General features: G+C 52.8%; 1 protein-coding gene across 4 annotated transcripts in view; it reads left to right on the top strand.

The window, feature by feature from the left end:
• LOC118629895 (DAB2 interacting protein) overlaps positions 1-18,845 on the top strand; it is a 186,444-nt gene that overhangs the window by 29,547 nt on the left and 138,052 nt on the right. The window lies entirely within an intron of this gene.

Genomic DNA, 18,845 nt, shown 5'->3' with positions numbered 1-18,845 from the left:
CTCACTCCTCAGGGAGGACTTTCACAACCGAGGTACCATCCTGATTTTTTTTTTTTTTTGGTACGTGCCCCTAATGGGAACTGAACCCGGGACTGTCTGGTCCGCAGGCCAATGTTCCAATCGCTGAGCCAAACCAGCCAGGGCAACCTCCTGATTTTTATACGCCACACGTGGGTGTGGGATCAGCCAGTCCACGCCTTCGCCCCTCCCACCAGTCTAAATGTGGCTGCTTCTTTAATTCTGTAGTTGTAGGACTTCCATTCAGCTCGATGTCAGGTGGTTCTGAATGATGGTTGTTCTGTAGTTTAGTTGTAATTCTGATGTGGTTGTGGGAGGAGGCGAGACCGCATTTACCTACACTGCCATCAAGACCGAAAGTCTCCTGTGTCATCTTTAAAACTTCAGTTTTCTTTTCTGTAAAGGGGGGAGGAGAGGTGTTTAGTTAGATCTCTGAACTTCCTTCCCAACGGGATGTTCGTAGGTTGTACTTCTTTCTGCATTTCTGGGGAGGGGTGTCCATCATGGGCACAGGGCATGGGCAAGTTACTGGGCTGGGTTGGAGGACAGAGTGTGTCACTGGGACTTGCTATGAAACCATTCAGAAAGGCTTTTGTGGGCTCAGTGTCCAGGGGCACCTTGAACTGGGGCGGGGGCATGATGGTGCCGTGAGGTTGCTTGGAATGAAATAGTATTTTGCACTCTGAACACTCCAGGAGGTGATGGTGTGAATAGCTGGGAGCCGATGGAGGTCGTGGGGTCTGAGACCAACCCAGCTGAGCACCCCTCAGCTGCAGCGGGAATAACCTTGGCCGAGAGACTGGAAAGATGTGTGATAGCCCCTTGTTTCCCTCCTGAGCCACTGCGTGTCTGTCTCCTGGGTATCCTCAGCCTTCCTTGAGCCCAGCCCCTCCTGGCTAGAATCTGTGCCTGGATGGCTGGAACCTCTGCCTGGAGCCAAGCAGCTGGCTGCGGATCCAGACCAGCCCCGGCAGCCTGACTTCCTAAAGCAGGCCTGTTAACCACAGCCTCTGCCAGCCCACCGCCCTCAGTTTCCCCTGCCATCATGCCTCTTCCTCCCTCCCCACTAGGGTGGCTCCCTGGTACCCACCCCAGGATCAAACTCCCTGGCCTGGTGATCAGGGCCCTGTACCTGCTCAGCTTCCTCTCTGCCCCCCTCTTCTCTCCGCTCTGTAGGCTGCCTGTTTCCTGGTCTCTGCCTGTGACTCCTGATGCCCGTCTCTCTCGGCCACTGCTTCATTGCCCAAATTCTCCCTGTCCTTCTGGGTCTGGCACAGATGTCACCTCTACTTGTCTCGTCACTGCACTCAGGGTTGTCCCCTGCACAATGCCGGCCTGTAGCACTTATTAAGCACCTCGCCGTATACTTCTTCATGTCCGAGAGCTGAACTTCCAGGGGGCAAGGCCCTGGCCTTACCTCTCCTCTCAGTGCCCATGCAGTGGGTGGGGCCGGGCAAGGGCCTTCCCTGGTCTAGGCAATGCTAAGAAATGGCATAGAGAACCGCGCTTGGTTTTTCTGCTATCGACTCAGAGCATTTTGCCAGTACTCCGCTCTGCAAGGCAAGCAAGTGGGGATCCTCTCAGTGTGTGTGCGGGGCCAGGCTGGCTCCAGCCAGGGAATGGACGGACGGAGAGGTGCCTTTGGTGTGCAAAAGGACTTTCCTGCCTCCTTTGCATGGTTCTTGATCTGGTTTTTTAAAAAGTCTATTCTGGTTTTGTGGCATCAAAGATAGCAGCCTGGGAGCAGGTCTGAAAAGGGCGCCTGTCATTTTCCCCGTCTGCAGGCTGAACCTCAGGTCTCTTGTAGCCCAGATTCCTTAGAATTCATAAGAGAGTTTGCAAAGCGCTTCTGAAGGATCTTGGGGGAGGGGTCACAGACATGGCCCCAGAGGGACCTAGGGATCACATGACTTTTCTAGGGTTGCACAGTTATTTCTGGCCAGAACTTCTAGGGAAATGGTCTGTCCCTGAGTTCAGAGAGGATTCTTGAGCCCCAGAGGCCAAAGGGGAAAGAGCAAAAAAGAGGACAAAGAATTTATGCTAAAACAAAACATTTCTCTAAAGGGTCTGGGTTTGTGAAGCACGTTCGCAGCTGGTCTTGTCTAAGGTTGGCCTTTCATGGGACTTTCTGCTGAAGAAGCCGAGGCTGAGAGAGGGGCTCTGGCTGAGCTCACGCGGCGGGGCGGCTGGAACCGGCCGCCCAGGGCTTGCACTGCCTCTGTTACTCCCCGTGTTCACTGCGCTCCCCCAGCCTCGGGGGAGGCAGGGCTCCGAGTGGGGAGCCCGGGGGAGGCACTCCATATTGAGGGCTCCTCATTCAGAATGAGGCTTTTCTCTGTGAAACTCTTGTGTTGATGTCATTTGGCCCAGTGACATGATTTAATGAAAGCGAACTCAGGCAGTGGCAGGTGGGTGAGATGGGACCGGGGAGAATGGGCAATGTCCTTATGAATTTAGTCAACAGCCACTCAGTGGGCCAGGTGACCAGGTAGGAGCTCCCTGTCCTAAAGTAGGAAGCACCCATCTCTCTGTGGGTCACAGTGGCTGCTACGAATTACAGACCCATGTTGGAGTAAGGTCTGGGAATGCGAGGGTGCTGGAAGAGGATGGATGGTAGCCTGGTTTTCCGTTCAGATGGTACCCAAGATCTGGAATCCCAGAGCCTCCATGGTACCTCTGTTGGTGGTCCCACTCCTGCCCTATTAGCTTACTGTCTCCACCCTGCCTCTGCCCCTGCACTGAGCATCCCAGCAGAGGTACTCATGGTTGACACCTCTGGGTGACCCTGCAGTAGGCCCTGCCTCCTCAGAGGGGGACAGGAGGGTTGTGTGTGTGTGTGTGTGTGTGTGTGTGTGTGTAAATGAATAAGCAAATGAATGAATGACCCTTCTCAGCCTCTGTGGTGAACCTGTCTGGCTGTCAGCAGCTGGAGAGTATGTGACAACTGAGTCCACCAGGAAATGGCTGTTTGACAGGGGCTGTGAGGACTCAGCCAGACATAATGGGAACTGGTCTGGGCTGGAACAGGGCCCTCGGAGCCTTTCCCGGCAGGGGATGAGCCATCAGCGCTGGCCTGGCGCTGCTTCCGGGAGGGGAGAATTCCCAAAAGGCTCTGCCAGGCCCCTGATAGGGATCTGCAGGGTGTGTGAGCGATTTGTTTTCGGCCAGGATGTGGGGAGTTAAAAATAGCCACCCTAATCCCTTGAGTTCGTGGCACACTGGAGGCTGTGCAGAGCCTCGGCTCCATTATCGCACTCGGGTGGCTCTGCGGCCACTGACGCAGGTAGAGTCGCACTGCCCACTTTATAAATGAGCGTGTGGAGGGGTGAGCCCATCCTCACGTGAGGCTGGGCCCCAAATTTGGTGGCAAGCTAAAACCGTTCCTCGCCCCTTATGTCTGTGGGCTTGACTTTTGCGAGGAGCTCAGCTGACAGGCTGCAGGATCGGGTGGTGGAAACAACGGGGGTAGGTTATTGAGCAAAGCAGCAAGGACAGTGAGAAGACTAAGGATGGATGGCTGGATCACGGCCCCACGGGACAGAGGCTCATGACGGGGCTGGGGATCAACTAGAGGCTGCAAGTGGCTGGGGCAGGAGTGTAGGGGAAGGCAGGGTAGTGGCGGAGTGAAGCAGAAAAGTACCATTAGGACCCCAAATTGACACCCTAAATACCATAATAAGGAGCATGTGAATGTGATGCTTTAGGCAGCGGGAGCCATTGAGGATTCCAGAGCACAGCAGTCCCTGTTTTATCAATAGTGCACAACAGTGCAGTGAGTGGTATGCCCCCATCCGGCTTTACCACAGGTGTCATTTTATGGTGTTTGGTAGAGCGGATTTTTAAAAATCCTCAGAAGGCCCGGCCCGTGTGGCTCAGTGGTTGAGCATCAGCCCAGGCACCAAGATGTCGCCGGTTCGATTCCCCATCAGGGCACACGCCCAGGTTGTGGGCCAGATCCCCAGTGGGGGGCATGCAGGAGGAGGCCAGTCGATGTTCTCTCTCATTGATGTTTCTATCTCTCTCTTCCTCTCCCTTCCTCTCTCTCTAAAATCAATTAAAAAAAAAAAAAGTCCTCAGAAGACAGCCCATCCACCTCATCTTTCCTTCTGGAACCCGGCAACACGGGAGAGGGAAGACTCTATTTTCTGTTGCCTTTGGGTTCTAGGAGAAGAAGCCAGTTCTGGGCAAAGTCTATATCTGGGTTTCTTGGCCTTTTCTAGTGTTTCATCTAGGTTCTTCTGGTTGTCTGTCTGTCTGTCTGTCTTCACCATGGTGGGAGGAATTAAGGGGGAGGGAGGAGGCGGCTGCTGAAGTTCTGGGGGAAGGCTCTTCCCCTCCCCTGGCTTGATTCACTGAAGCCTTTCCAGACTGCTCTCGGGACTCGGATCCTGGGCTTCTTGCCCCTGACAATCTTCCAGACCACCAGAACCCATTTCTGTTCCTCCCAGCTTCACCCCCCCCCCCCCCATTAGGACCCCTGATAGGGCTCGGCTCCTCCAGGCAGCCTGGATGACCACTCCATCAACACTGGCCTCTCCTTCTGCACATTCCAGTGCCCACTGTCCTCCAATCCATACCTTTATCAACCCCCCACTCCTTCCCCAGCTAGGCCGGAGGCCCCTGAAGACTGAACCAGGTCTGTCAGACCATTGGAAATCTGTAATTCACCCATTTTAGAGCTGGGCAGACAGAGGCCTGGGTGTGCCTCAAATTCATGAGAACATCATGGAAAAGCTGGGACTCGAACCGAGATCTCCGTTTCCTTCCTGTCTTCGGCTGCAGCACCACCCTGCTTTCCAGACCCATTCTGCTCCTTTCTGGGCTCCAGGAGCAGGGATTCCCAGCTCTCTGAGAATCCCTGTTTCGCAGCCTCGGCTTGTCCTGGGGCTGGCAGCCAGCAGCGCCAAGCCTGTGGGTTCCCAGAGAGGGCTCTTGGCATCGGTGGGCGTTGGCTTAGTCACAGGGATGAGATCACTACTCACCTCTGGATGGGGGAGGATGCCAAGGTTTGGGAACTTTCTGAGCCACTTGTCGATTTTGTGCGTGTGTATAAGAAAAACAAACCTGTTGGTTGGGACTTTGCACTTGGCCTGTGGACTGCAGGCCTGGGGAAGCTGCTGGGCCGTGATAAGCCCCTGGGCGGTGCCATCTCTCAGGTTCCCAGGAGCGTGGCTCTGGGTTAAGAAAGAGCTTGGACCAGGAGCCAGAACCTGCTGTTAGTGTTTTTCTGCCTCGCACTGGCTCTGTGACCCTGAGCAAGGTGCAGGATCTCTCTGGGCTGTAATAATAATTACTAGCAGCTCACACTTTCTGAGTACTTTCCATGAGCCAGACACTGGGCTCAAGACTTTCCAAGAATGAGCCCATTCGATTCTCGCACCAGATCCGTGAGGTCCTCTTATCATCTCCATTTTGCAGGTGAGGAAACTGAGGCCCAGAGAGGAGGAGTGAATTGCCTAGAATCACCCAGTGGGAAAGGAGTTCGGGTAGAGTTTGAATGAACGTCTTCCCCACTCCACAGCTCATGGTGTCAGTCACCGTGCTCTGGGCCCTCAGCTGCCAGGCCACCTCCCCTGGGACTGTGAACGTATGAATACCGAGACATTAGGTGTGATGAAGCAGGACTCTGAGGAGGGAAGTCTGGGTCTGGAAAAGTCTGAACTACAGAGACTATAAACTGCTTGTTTATTTTTCTTGTAGAGATACACAGTGACTCAAATCAGCCAAACAATAAGGTTTTTGAGTGTGGTTTTAAGTGATGCATAGAGAAAGGGAATAATAGAGGAAGGGAGAGATTTCTTTAAGGCATTTGCAGTTTACTTTTTGCTTGGCATTCACATTCTGCTAGAACTCGTTCCTGTGGTTTTGTCACCGGGGTGATTGTTGAAGCAAGCCTGCTGGGTGAAGGTGGGGTGGGGGGTACTCAAACCAGTTTGAGGTTCAGCTCCTCCCTCCTTCCAGAGAACATGTGGGTCCACCCTAGGGAGAAAGGGTACTCAATCTTTGATGAGGCCACCGGGTGGTGTGTGGGGAGGGCAAGAAGTCAGGGGGCTACCTGGAGGCAGAGGGGCTAGAGCTGGCCCCGGGAGGACAGTCGCCCAGGTTTCTGCAAAGAGGATTGCAAAGTCGCTTTGCCAAGCTTGCCTGGTTCTCTGGCAGCCTTTCAGCCAGGTCAGGTGGGGGGCCTGGCAGTCAGGACATTTGAGGGGGCGTGTCTAATCCCACCTCAGTTTCCCCATTTAGACCAGAACATCCCTCGATCCCCATGATCTCTGGCACGCCTTCGGAGAGGAGGCAGAGGGGTGTGGATGGAGTGAGTGAATTCAGAGATGAGTTCGTCTCTTCCATGGTCCGCCCTCAGGCAAGTCATTTCACTCTCCGCACCTCAGTTTCCTCCTCTGTCAAATGAGGATAATGGTGACACTTGCCTCGTCGAGTTGTTTTGAGGCTCAAGTGAGGTAATGCGTACAAAATGCTTATCGCAGAGCTGGCGCAGGGTCAATGCCTGTCATTATAACTGCCGCCTGTGCTGTTGTTTTTAGCTCGGGACACACCTCTCCACCTTCACCTCTCCCCTGCCACTGGGTTCCTGTTGTTGACATCCTCCTCACCATCCAGTGCAGGGATTTTAAGTATTTATATCCTTGCTGGAATTTCTCTTTGTATTGTCTAGTTAATTACCTGATTGAATTAAGGCAAACAAGTTCACTTCCTTTCCTGTGCAAGAACAGGAAGTAGCCTGGTGCTGTCTTTACTGTGATGGAGATGATTATTGAAATATTGGGTGGTGATGATGCCTTTCCCCCGCCCCCCTGCAGAAGTCTGCTCCCGCTTAGAATAACTCCACAGACCCCATAAATCAAGCAGTGGCCACGTGCTTGGGAAACATAAATCTTATTGAGGATGTTGATGGGTTTGGCCACATGTTTCTGTCCGTGCCAACTCACTGTTTTGACATCTTCTTGTCCATTCACAGAGGGATGATTGAAGACTCATTTTAACTATTTAGAAGGAATGACCTGTGTGTGTATTGGGGGGGTACTGGCCGATGGAGTGCACATCAGTAACCAAGGTGTAGGTAGAAGGCTTCCCCATGGGGAGGGACCCTCAGTTCTTTTCCATGCCTTGATGGTGTTGCTGGCATTTGGTTCTGGGCTGGGAAGTGCAGTGGTCAAGGGCCTGGGTTCTGAAATTGACATGCTGGGGGCTTCCAATCCCTGCCCTGCCACTCACTCACTTTATGAATCGGGGCAGCCACGTAACTTGTCCTTGGCCCTAAAGTGAGGGATACAACATTCCTACGAACGTTGTCAGAATCGTACTTCGCACGGTGCCAGCACGTGGTGAGTGCTCCTCCAAGGAAGCCTTTATTTTTTACTCAAAGACCTCACCTTCTTTATCCCCAGACCCTCCGCAATCTGACTTTCCAGCCTCACCTCCTTCTCTCCAGTAACAACCAGGACCAGCATGCCCAGGGCTCCCCCACTTCTGGCTCCTGCTTGGGCAGTCCCCTCTATGTAGGATGTCCCCTGCTCTGCCTTTACTCCTCCTTTTCCCCCACAATTATCTCAAGCACTGTACCCTCCAACCAGGAGGTGCCCCAAACAGTCTCCTTTAAATGCCTTGTTATGTCCTTGTTATACTTCAGATCTGCCAAGTGGGTTTCATGGAATGGCAGTTTGGGGAAACTCTTTTGTAGCAAAGGCCTTTCGGAAAAGGCTGCATGCTTTATTTACGCCCATTCATACAGTACCAACCCACAGTAGCAAATTTAAAGGCTCTGAGAAGTCCTGCAGTAAAGAATCCTGCTGAACTCGTTTGGCCCAGAACTCTTCAAATCCCTGGCCATAGGACACTTTCTTCTTGGAATACCTATTGACAAGGCTTTGTGACGTGCTTAGGGATGTGGCATTGTAACAGCTGTATAATATTTTCGTGCTTTCTCTCATTTTACACCAAGGAAACCAAGGCCCAGGGCGCTCAGTGACTGGCCCCTGGTAAACCCGTGTGCCCCTCCATCACCTCCTGGATCAACTGACAGGTCCTTTATGTGGATGTCCAGGGCCAGGTGGTGAGGAACGGCTGGGAGTGACAACCAAGGACCTGCTTGCTGTCAAAGAGCTTTCGGCCTTTGAGGGTATAAGACGGATGCGTGGAGTAGAGAGAGATTAGCTGCTAATCCCGTATCCCTGAGCCCTGGTGCAACAGGAGCTCTGGCCCTGTCTGCATCCCCGCCAGGGAAGGACATGAGAGTCAGATGTCCTCTGAGAACTCAGCACTGTCCCTGGGGCCAGGGACCTCAGAACTCAGCCCCTCCTGCCTCCCATGATGCCACTGTGGTTTAGTCCTGCAGGGGCATAGCCGAGGGAGGGGAGAGAAGGTAGTAAGGAAGAGCCTTCTGTTTATCAGTGCACAGGCTTCCCTTCCTTTCTGGGGAAAAATGCTCTCTTTTAAGATTCCTCTTTTATTATCTGAAATTCTCAAGGGAGCAATTACCTGACGGTGAGAATTATCTGCTGTCTTTATTCCAGCGCCTGTCTGCCTGAGTTCCTTCTTGGTGTAATTGATTTTGGTAATTCAGAACTGAATGTTGTTTTAGGAGAGGGTGCTGGTGCAGAGGCAGGGGGATACCCACAAAGGCGTCTTCCAAGGCATTGGCAGCCCGCGACGCTGCTGGTGATGGTTGTGGTGGGGGTGGGGCAGTGACTGAATTAATGTACTTCTTGCCTTTGAATTTTCTCCCTCTTGTATTGAAGGTGCGTGGGCTGCACAGGAGCTTGCCTGACTGTGGAACTGGGGACAGATTTACTGTAGCAAACGAGTAGCTGAGTGGCAGGCCTCAGGGCTGATGGGTTTGGTTGCCCCTCGCCACAGGCAGGTCAGTGCTGGGGATTGGCCCGGCCTGACCCCACCCTGGTCTTCTCACCCTTCAGCCTCCCAGAGAGCTGAGCCGGGCAGGCAGTGACTCCTTGGAGAGCCTTTAGGGACAGCAGCTGCTATAAATCGGGTTGACCTTTCTTCTGGGCAGACCAAAGTGCTGGCTCTGGACCCTGCCACCCAGAGCACCGCTGTCCCCTGGGAGAAAGGGCAGGTTAGGGAGCCTGGCTTAATGGGGACACGGAGAACAGCTTGAAGGGGAGGACCTCAGTGTGAGGAGGCCCCAAAACACTGGGAGGTAGTTCTGCTTGGTGGATAAAAAGGCAGTGGTGGGTATTTTCTCCCCCAAATGGCACCCCCTGGCTAATGCCCAGAGAAGGCCCAATTCCAAATGAGTGAATGGTCTGGATGTGAACTAGAAGGTTCCTCATATCTTTTGCTTCTGGGGCTTGTCTGGAGGAAGCAACAAGGTACAGTGGCTTCTGGAAGTCTCTCTTCTGCCTCTAGCCCTCCCTCGCCAGACCCGTGGGCACAGGTTCAGCCCCAGAGGTGGCCTGTCCTTTGTCTAATGACCATCCATCCCTGTGAGGCCTGGACACAGCTCCCTTCCACAGCCTTCAGTCTGGGTGTCATGGGGCATTTTCATCCCCATTTTACAGATGAGGAAATTGAGACCTGGGGTGACCTGTCCAAGTTTCTACCTCACACTGGTCTCCTGACTCCTGCTCCAGGACCTTGGGGGCTCTGGTCGGGGGGTTGGGAGCTCATGAGTTGCCCAGCAGAGGAGGAAGTTGGCACTCAGGGGAAGGGGTGCTTTCTCTGGTTCCATCACATCTCTTAGCCAGAGTTGGCACCATGGTTGGTAAATGCAATGGATTTTTGTAGAAACTCTTTTCTCCAAAGGAGGAATGTATATTGGAGGCACAATATTCAGGTGGCTCACACATTATCTCCTAGGAACAAAACAAAGCAGACACTGGGCACCAAGAAGGACCCGAAGCCACATCTTGGCTTAGCAGAAACACATGCTAGTGATATGTGCCCGAGTCCAGGCATGGTGGGGTGGCGGGGCCAGCGGGGGCTGTGTTGGCCTGTTTGCCATCCCCAGTCTGGTCTGAGTTTTGGTGTTATAGAAGTGCTTTTAAGGATTGAAAACAACTGGGTTGCACCTAAATGATGTTGAAAGATCCCTGCAAACTTTAAAGGGCCAAATATATGTGTTTGGAAGCCCTTTCTGGCCAATGTAATACTATCCTACAGAATAGACACATAAATTATAATGTGATGGGATGTGATGAAGGGGTGATTGGTGGAGGGTGTAGCTCCTCACTCTCTGAGGCTCCAGGGAGGCCGTCCTGTCCTTTGATTGTAACACCAGGATGCTGCATAGTCCCTGACTGGAGGGATGCATATTTATTGAGTGCCTACCATGTGCCAGGTACTGTTAATGCAGTTTGAGAACTGGTATGATTTCAGGAGCTCCTGTAAATCAGCTCTGGTGCCTGAAATTCTACCATTAGTGATTGATTCCTTTGGCTTAAACATTATCCTTTCTAGTTTAGATGTTGGGTACTAATGGGATACTGAAGGGGGATCTCGTTCATCTCTAAACCCTCCTTGGGTTGGAAGTTATTATTTGGAAATGTGTAATTAGAGGAGTTAAATGGGGGACCAGGATGCAACATTGGGCTGGTGGTAGAAATTGAGGTTTGCACATCGTACGTCATTGTGTCTACCCCACCCTGAGTGCTAAATTTAGCAACAATAAAAAATTTTAGTCATCGAATGGCTTTTAGTGGTCATTGTTTTCCAAGTTTGTATCCTAAAGGCAAAACAAGAACTAAAGGTCCTTCCCGGCTCTGGTCTCCTTCTACAGTCTTCCAGACTCTTCCGCTCAGATGGGCCACTCCCACTCTGGCCGCCTGGGGTCAGCTGCTGGAGGAAGTTACCAGAGCCGCCCTCCTACTCTTTCCAGCTGGAAGAATAGTTGTCTGCTTCTACCTGTTCACCTTTTCTGGCCCTTAGGAACCCCTAGGGACCCCTACTGAAAACAGGCGCCACTGACTGTCCCCTCACCCCACATAGTGGTTAGAGTATGTGTGGCCTCTGAAATCCTACTGGGTTCAGGACCAGGCTTGACCAGCTGAGTGACTGAGCTGCTCTTTGCTGACTTTCCCATCTGTAAAATGGGATCACGGTACTAATCCCAATGGGTTTGGGAGGTGTCAGAGAAGTAGATGGTGCAGATCAGCTCCCTAGGCCTGCTCTGTGAAAGGAACTCAGTACTTTGATGATTGTAGTATCATTATTGCTTAGAGCCTCTGCCAGGCTCCCCAGGGTAGGCACTGGCCCCCCAGCCACCTGACTTACCATCCTAGACTCCACACCTTCCTGGCTTCCTTTTTTTTCATCCTCACCCAAGGACATTTTTGCATGTATCTTCAGATAGAGCGGGAGGGAGAGATGGAGGAAGAGAGAGAGAGAGAAACATTGATGTGAGAGAGACACATTGAGTGGCTGCCACCCACACGACCCCAACCGGGGCCAGGGACAAACTGCAACCAAGGTATGTGCCCTTAGCGAGAACCAAACCCAGGACTCTCTGGTCTGCAGGCTGATGCTCTAACCGCCAAGCCAAACTGGCCAGGGCCCTCCTGGCTTCTTGCATGTATCTCTGTGGGTGTCCCCTGACCCTCTAAGGTTCTGTCCCAGTACCTCCTCTTCTCACCTGAGAGCCCCATTTATGTCTAGGGTGTCAGTGTCCCCTGGGCCTGAACTGCTCCCAATCCTGATTGTAAATCTCTCACCCTAATCCTCTGTCTTGAGGTACATCAACATGGAAGGCCTTTTCTTTCTACTAAAACCACTGCCCCCACCCTAGTCACCCCTCCCCGTTCAACTTCCCCCTTTCAGGTGAAGGCCACACTGGCCAGCCCCTGGGCCAAGAAACCCCAGTCTGGTGGTCGCCCTCTTCTCCTTCCTTCATGCACGGCTGGCACCCAGCTCTATCCCTGCCCCGGCCCCACGCGGTGTAACCAGGCCACAGCCTGCTGCTCCCCTGCCTGTCTCCTGACCCTCCCCACTCTGCCCCAGGGAGCACTCGGAACCTCGGTCTGAGGGAGTCACTCTTCTGCTCAAGGGTCTTGAGGGCTCCCTATTTTCTCCTGGGGGTCTCAAGTGGATTGTCAGGGTCCTCCACACTCTGGCAGGAGCCTCCTTGCCCACAGCTCCTTTCCCTGCTCCCAGGCGCTCAGCCAGCTGCGTGCTCCGTGGCCTCCCACCCGTCCCGTTGCCATGCATTTGTCCTCAAGGTCCCCTTCCTGCAGTGCTGTCCCCTCAGCTTTGTGCCTGCCTGTCAAGACTACCCTTGTATGATCAGACTCACAAAGCCAAAGGACATGCCGTGGCCATGTGGTCCAGCCCTCTGCCTCGAACCAGAATAGCGTGGCTGTTTGGGCTTCTACCTTCCCTTGCCTTCTGCGGAATGTTCCTTCCATACAGTCTGTAATATTTGCAGCTTGCTTGCTGGAGCTCAGCCCAGAAATCTCTGGAGTCCATAGGAGAAGGGTCTGGCCTGGTGAGGAGGGACAAAGTAGGTCTTGAGGGGGGGCAGGGTGGGGACCCTCAGGACCTGGCACAGAGCTTGCTCTGCTCCTTGTAACTCAGCACTTTGAAGCCATTTGGGTTTGTCAGATGCATGGGGTCTAGTGCCAGAGCGCCCATGGCTCTCTGTTGGGAGGTGGCATTTCCACTTCCTAGGCCCCGGGCTGCCAGGTCTTGAGCAATGGTATGGATAAGAGCAGAGCAGGAGTGGACAAACTAATAATTAACAGATGTCAATAGCTTACAGATGCTGCCAGAATCTCACCCACCACCCCCCGGGAGGAGGGAACAACACAGTCCCTTGGCTCCTTAGAAGAGATTGATTCCACAGCCAGCTCGGGACAGGTTTGGCAGAGAGGGTGACAGGTACTGCGGAGCGTGTGGTAAGGGGTGGGGGCACGTGTCATTGCCAAGGCCGCTGGGCTCTGAATTACTTTGTCTCCCGGGGCTTTTCTTGGGGTGAGGACAGGGGCTGCGGAGGGAAAGGGAAGCTCAGAGGGGAACTTGGGGAGTGCCACGAACCTGTCCGTGTCCTGGGCCCCTGCCGCGGCAGATCCAGGCTGCCGGCCTCTGTCCCGTCCCACTGGCCCGCTGCGGGGTGTGCTCCCCGCACGCAGCCTGTCCTCCAGGCGGCAGCCGATGTGCGCGGGGTTTTATACTTAACGGGGACTGGTTGGAATGGCTCCGGCTCCCACTGCTCTCCGCTGGGCTCTCCAAACGCAGTTGCTGTGTGAGGGGCTGGGGATCAGCACTTAACATATGAATTTCAGCCCATAATACCCCCCTAGGCCTGAGTGACCCCTCCCACCAGGCAGGTGGAGCTTTATCCCGCCAAGAGGTCTGTACTTCTCCGGGGCTGGGGCACCCCAAGGGCAGGTTTTAATCTTTAAAGTTCTGGGTTTTCTTTACCTCTATAATGTTTGTGTCTCTCCTTTTCTTCCTCATTTGCATATTCTCTCAAGAGAGGAACCATCTGTCTGCTTTCTCACCAGGCCCGGCTGGTTCTGTCTGGGCTGCAGCTCCCAGCCTCAGCCTCCGAGTTTGGGGATGTCTCAGGCTTCCTCCTGGTGCAGCCAGCTCACTGCTCACCTCTGCCCTCTGACCCTGCGCCTCTGGCCTCGTGGCCCTGGCTCAGGGGTCCCATGCTCACCGAAGCAGCCCTTCCAGACAGGCGTCCATGGTTCCCTGCCAGGCTGCCCTGAGCAGCAGCGGGTCTCCTTCTCGTGGCCCAAGGGCTGAGCAGCACCCAGCACACGGTGACAATCGCAAAGGTTTGTAGGAAGCAGGAAGGAAGGTGTCCGCGGAGCAGGCTGGGGAGCGTTCTGGAAGAGACTGTGCACAGCCACACCAGGTTGCACCGCTTACTAGGTGACCTTGGGCATGTCAAGGTGCTTCTCTGAGCCTTAGTTTACTCAACTGTAAAATGGGGAGGTAATAATAATACCTTCTGGGATTGTTGAGAACGTGAAATGTCAGGAACTTACTGGAAGCTTTCGGCATAGTGCCAGACATGTACTAAGTACTCTATCAGGTTAATTTCTGTTTCCTGGGTTTGGCGGGTTCAGAGAGGAGTGTGACTCTGTAACAGACCTTCCCGACAGCTTTGAGGCTCACCATTTCCTGCCCCATCAAAATCATAGTTGGGGGGCTAAGGGAGAGGTAGCCCCAGCTTTGCCTCCCAGCCCCTCTGTGATGCGTCTGCATCCCTCATCTACCCCACGCTCAACTGTCCTTGTTTGTCATGATAAGAATGAGCCCTTATGGCCCTTTTCTTGGTCCCAGATCCTTTCCCCCATGACCATCCAGCATCCTGTCAACACCCCTGGGAGGCAGGTACTGTTATTATTCTTTCCCCCTGTTTTGCAGAGGAGGAAGCAGAGGCTCAGAGAGGTGAAGTTACTTGCCCTGGGTCACACAGCTGGTAGCTGCAGAGCCACTGGGCGGCCTCCAGGATGACTCATCTCTGAGTCCCCCAGGATGCTAAGGGTCAGGTGTGGGCTGGGGAGGGCAGCATCTAGATGAACTTTTGTCTTTTGTTGTTGTTGTGGCTGCTCTGAATTCTGAGGCCACCAGGGCAGGGGTCTGGGCCAGATCTGACCTGCAGCCCTATGTGATAGGACCTGCACGGTGTTTGTTTTATTTTATTATTGTTATTTTTCATAACTTCTTCAGCACTTAATATTTATCTTTTTAATTGTTGACAGTATTACAGATGCCTCCCAATTTTCCCCTCTTTACCCCCTCCTCCCAGCCCCTGCCCCACCCCGGGCCTTCACCACACTATTGCTTGTGTCCATTGGTTATGCATCTAGGCTTGTAAGTTCTTTGGTTAGTCTATCCCGTCTGAGATCTGTCATTCTGTTCCCTGCTTCCATGCCTCTGGACCTATTTTGTTCGTCAGTTTATTAGGTTCATTAGATTCCATTTATAAGTGAGATCATGTGATATTTTTCTTTTTTTGACTGGCTTATTTCACTCAGCATAATGCTCTCCAGGTCCCTCCATGCTGTCACAAAGGGTAAGACAGCCTTCTTTTTTACAACCACGTAGTGTTCCATTGTGTAAATATACCACGGCTTCTTTTTATTTTATTTTATTTTATTTTTGGTATGTGCCCCTAGTGGGAACCGAACCCGGGACTCTCTGGTCCGCAGGCCGATGCTCCAACTGCTGAGCCAAACCGGCCAGGGATTTTTTATTCACTCACCTACTGATGGGCCCTTTGGCTGTTTCCAGATCTTGGCTATTGTCAATAGTGCTGCTATGAACATAGGGGTGCATGTATTCTTTCTGATTGGTGTTTTGGGTTGTTTGTTTTAAAATGTGAATTAGTTGCCGACAGTTAGCAGTTGGGAGGTTTTTATATTAAAATCTGGGAGCTGCTCTGGAAATCAGATCACCTGACCATCCTAGCCTGCTTTCCGGGAGCCCCTCCGTGGGCTGGGCGCGTGTGCTCCATCTAGGCTGGCCAACTGCCTGGCTCGTCCTCTTCCCTTCCTGGCTCACACTGGTATTTGTGCTCTTGAATCCTGAGCTGGGTGAGTGACAGGCTGGGGCTCACATCAGGGTGAGCGCTCAGGAGCACCTCTGAGGAGCTCACCCCTGCTGAGGGCTGGCAAATCATAATTCAAGGCCAAATGAGTGGCCCAGCGATGTGGAGACTGTGCTTGGGCTTTCTGAAGTAGCAATGTGTTAGTAGGGCATCTATGGACCGGGCACATGTTTCATGAGCTCTTGCTCTGTGCCAGGCATGGGCCAACCCCGGAGGCTACAGAGAGATATTTGGGACCCAGTCTGTCCTCAGAGAGCCTGATCAGGGGGTGAGGGTACCTGCCTGGGCTTTCAGGGAGAACGACACTTGAACAGGTAGGGAAGTGCAGAGGCGGCAGAGGAGGTAGTGTGAGCAGCGGTTCAAAGCTGGGACCTCAGCGGGGCTCCTGGTCTGAGCTCTGGCTGGGTGGCTCCACCTTTGTACCCGCCCCACAGGGAGCCAGGCTGGAACTTAGGACTCGGAGAATGAAGAAGGCCCAGGGAGAGTCGACCTGGAGCAGCCCTGACTTTGGAGGACAAAGTTCTGTGTGTTTTTAATTCCTAAAAGCTTTTGATCTGTTCTTTTTTTAAATAGACTTTATTTTTTCGAGCAGTTTTTGGTTCCCAGCAACACTGAACAGGGAGTACAGAGAGTTCCCACGTACTTCCTGTTCCCCACACGTACAGCCTCCACTATCGACATCCCGCACTGTGATCTGTTTCCTCATCCATGAAGCAGCATATCCCAGGGTTTAAACTAAAATCAGACGTTACCAAGGGGTATCCAGTGAAAATGAAACCTCTCCCCTTTCTTGCCTCCTACTCTTGCACATACACAAAACACACATACAAACACACATACATGCACATGCATGTGCACATGTACACATACAAATACACAAGCACACATGCAACACACAAAAACAAATACATGCACACACATGCACAAACACATGCACATACATGCACACATACAATACGCATGCACACACATATATATACAAACATACACAAGCACGCACACACATATATACAAACTCAGACACACACTCCCCAGAGTGACCACTGTGTGTGTATTTATTTATTTGTTTATTTATATTTAAATCCTCACCCGAGGATATACTTATTGATTTTAGAGAGAGAGGAAGGGAAAGAGAGAGAGAGGGAGAGAAACATTGATGTGAGAGAGGACATCAATTGGTTGCCTTCCTTAGGTGCCCCAACCGGGGATCAAACTCACAACCTAGATATGTGCCCTGACCGGGACTCGAACCTGCAGCCTCTCAGTACATGGGATGACACTCCAACCAGCTGAGTGACACCAGCCAGGGCACCACTGTTTATTTTTTCAGAAGAATATGCGAGAACCTGTTTCCATGCTCCCAGGGACTTATCCATCCAGGGTCATCCCACATACCCTGCAATGTCACCTAGCAGTGTACCCTGTCAGGACACCTGCCTGTCTCACACTGCAGCACGACCACCAGGATTCTGTTTTCAGAGGGACTGTGACTTATTCAGCCAGGCTCCCAGTGATGGACATGAGTATTGTTTGCAGAGTTTTCTGTGCTGCAAACGGGTGTGTAAACATCCTGGTACATCTGTTCTTGCATGCTTGTGAGAATTTATCTGAGGGATAGGACGTCAGAGGAGAATATATGAATTTAACATGGACATTTTACGGATTTTAATTTTTGATACACGTTGCGGAGTTGCCCTCCACGAAAGTTGTGGTGGTTTCCGCTTCTGCCTACGGTGGGTGAGCGTTGATGGGGTCATGAAGTTCTCCAGTAATAAGATCTGGGCTTGGGTAGGTTTCGGGTGGTCCCCAAGAGGCAGCCGGGGCGGGGCACTTGGAGGCATTTGGAGTGTGTTTTTCTCAGAGCTCTTCTGTGCTCTCACATATTTGCGAATCCTTAGAAAACTTATGAATCTGTTTAACAATTTAAAAAAATCATTTACTCTGCAACTTCCTTTTTTTTTGTTCAATAAGATATTTTGGAAAGGTTTTCCTAGTCACGCATGGACCTCTACCTTGCTGTTTCTGACAGCTGCACAGAGCTTTCTGTAGCGGAGGGCGGGACACTTGCCTTGACCACCCTGCGTGGGGTCAGGCCCGCACAGTGTTTCAGGGAGCACCCCTGTGGGCCTCATCGGGCTCAGGTGCCAGGGTCCCTTTGTCCAGAGGAAGCACATTTACCAGGAAGGTGGTTATTCCTGCCGTGAGCTCAGAGCAGAAATCATGGCTTTGCCTTGGCTTTGAACTCAGGTCTAGCTCTTCTCTGGCTCTCCCTGAGGAGCACGTGGGTGCAGGGCTGACTTTGTCCCTCCAGCCCACGCACTGCCAGTTCCTAGCCCTGCTTAGCTGTCCTGGTTGACTCGTCAGGTGGGTCCCCATTCGATGCTCCTGGGGGAGATGTCCCTTGCCTGTGTGTGACTAGATCTGTCTCTGGTGGAAGGTTGGCATGGAGCCACGGGCTCCCTCATTCACCTGCCAGCATGATTTTTCTCATCTTTCCTTTTAGAAGAGTCTCTGTGGGGCCTCTGGGTCTGGCTGGGGTGATGGGGAAAAGACTCATTCAGCCCCTACCCACAGGCCATGCTAGCGGCCATCCCTGGAGCTGCGAGCTAGGAGGTGCTGGGAGACTTCTGACTCTGCAGAGGGTGGGCAGTCAGGAGAGGTTTCGTGGAGGAGGTGTTATGGAGAAAGTGGTGTTTGGACACGAGTCTCTGCACTCTGAGGGAGCCACTAGACAGGGGCAGGAAAGGGAAGGAGGGGTACATGGAGGAGCCTGGCTAAGCCTCCTTTAGAGAGACTCTCTGGCCACCTGTGGTTACTGGGGGGACCACTTGCTGGCCGAAAAGATGCTAATGGGGAGATCTGGAGCCAAATAATCCGGGCTCAGAACCGGGCTCTGTCAGTTTCCAGCTGTGCCTCCTTGGGCTGGTCACTTAACCTCTCTGAGCCCCGGTTACCGTGTCTGTAAAATGGCATCATAATAATGCCTTGCTTACAGGGCTGGCGGGAGTGTTGCCTGGGCACTGGTCAGCACACACCTACCTGCACACGGTCACTCGGTCACTGGCACTGGATGAAGACTAGAGTGAGCAGGGGGTCGGGGCGAGGCCAGAGACACTTCCTGCGTGTAGTTCACAGGTGATGGACTCATGCTTGTGAAGGTGCAGTGTTGACCCCCTTTCCCTCCCAGCTCCCCCCCCTACCTGGGGCACTATTTGGGGGCCATCTCTAAAAAAGCAATTCCTTCAGGGACAGCGGATGGTTCAGAAGTCTCTGGGGACGGAACCAAGGTTGAAAG

Source organism: Molossus molossus, unplaced genomic scaffold (genome assembly GCF_014108415.1).
Source record: "Molossus molossus isolate mMolMol1 unplaced genomic scaffold, mMolMol1.p scaffold_m16_p_14, whole genome shotgun sequence".
Taxonomy (NCBI): Eukaryota; Metazoa; Chordata; class Mammalia; order Chiroptera; family Molossidae; genus Molossus; species Molossus molossus.
This window is presented reverse-complemented; position numbering and strand designations above follow the sequence as displayed.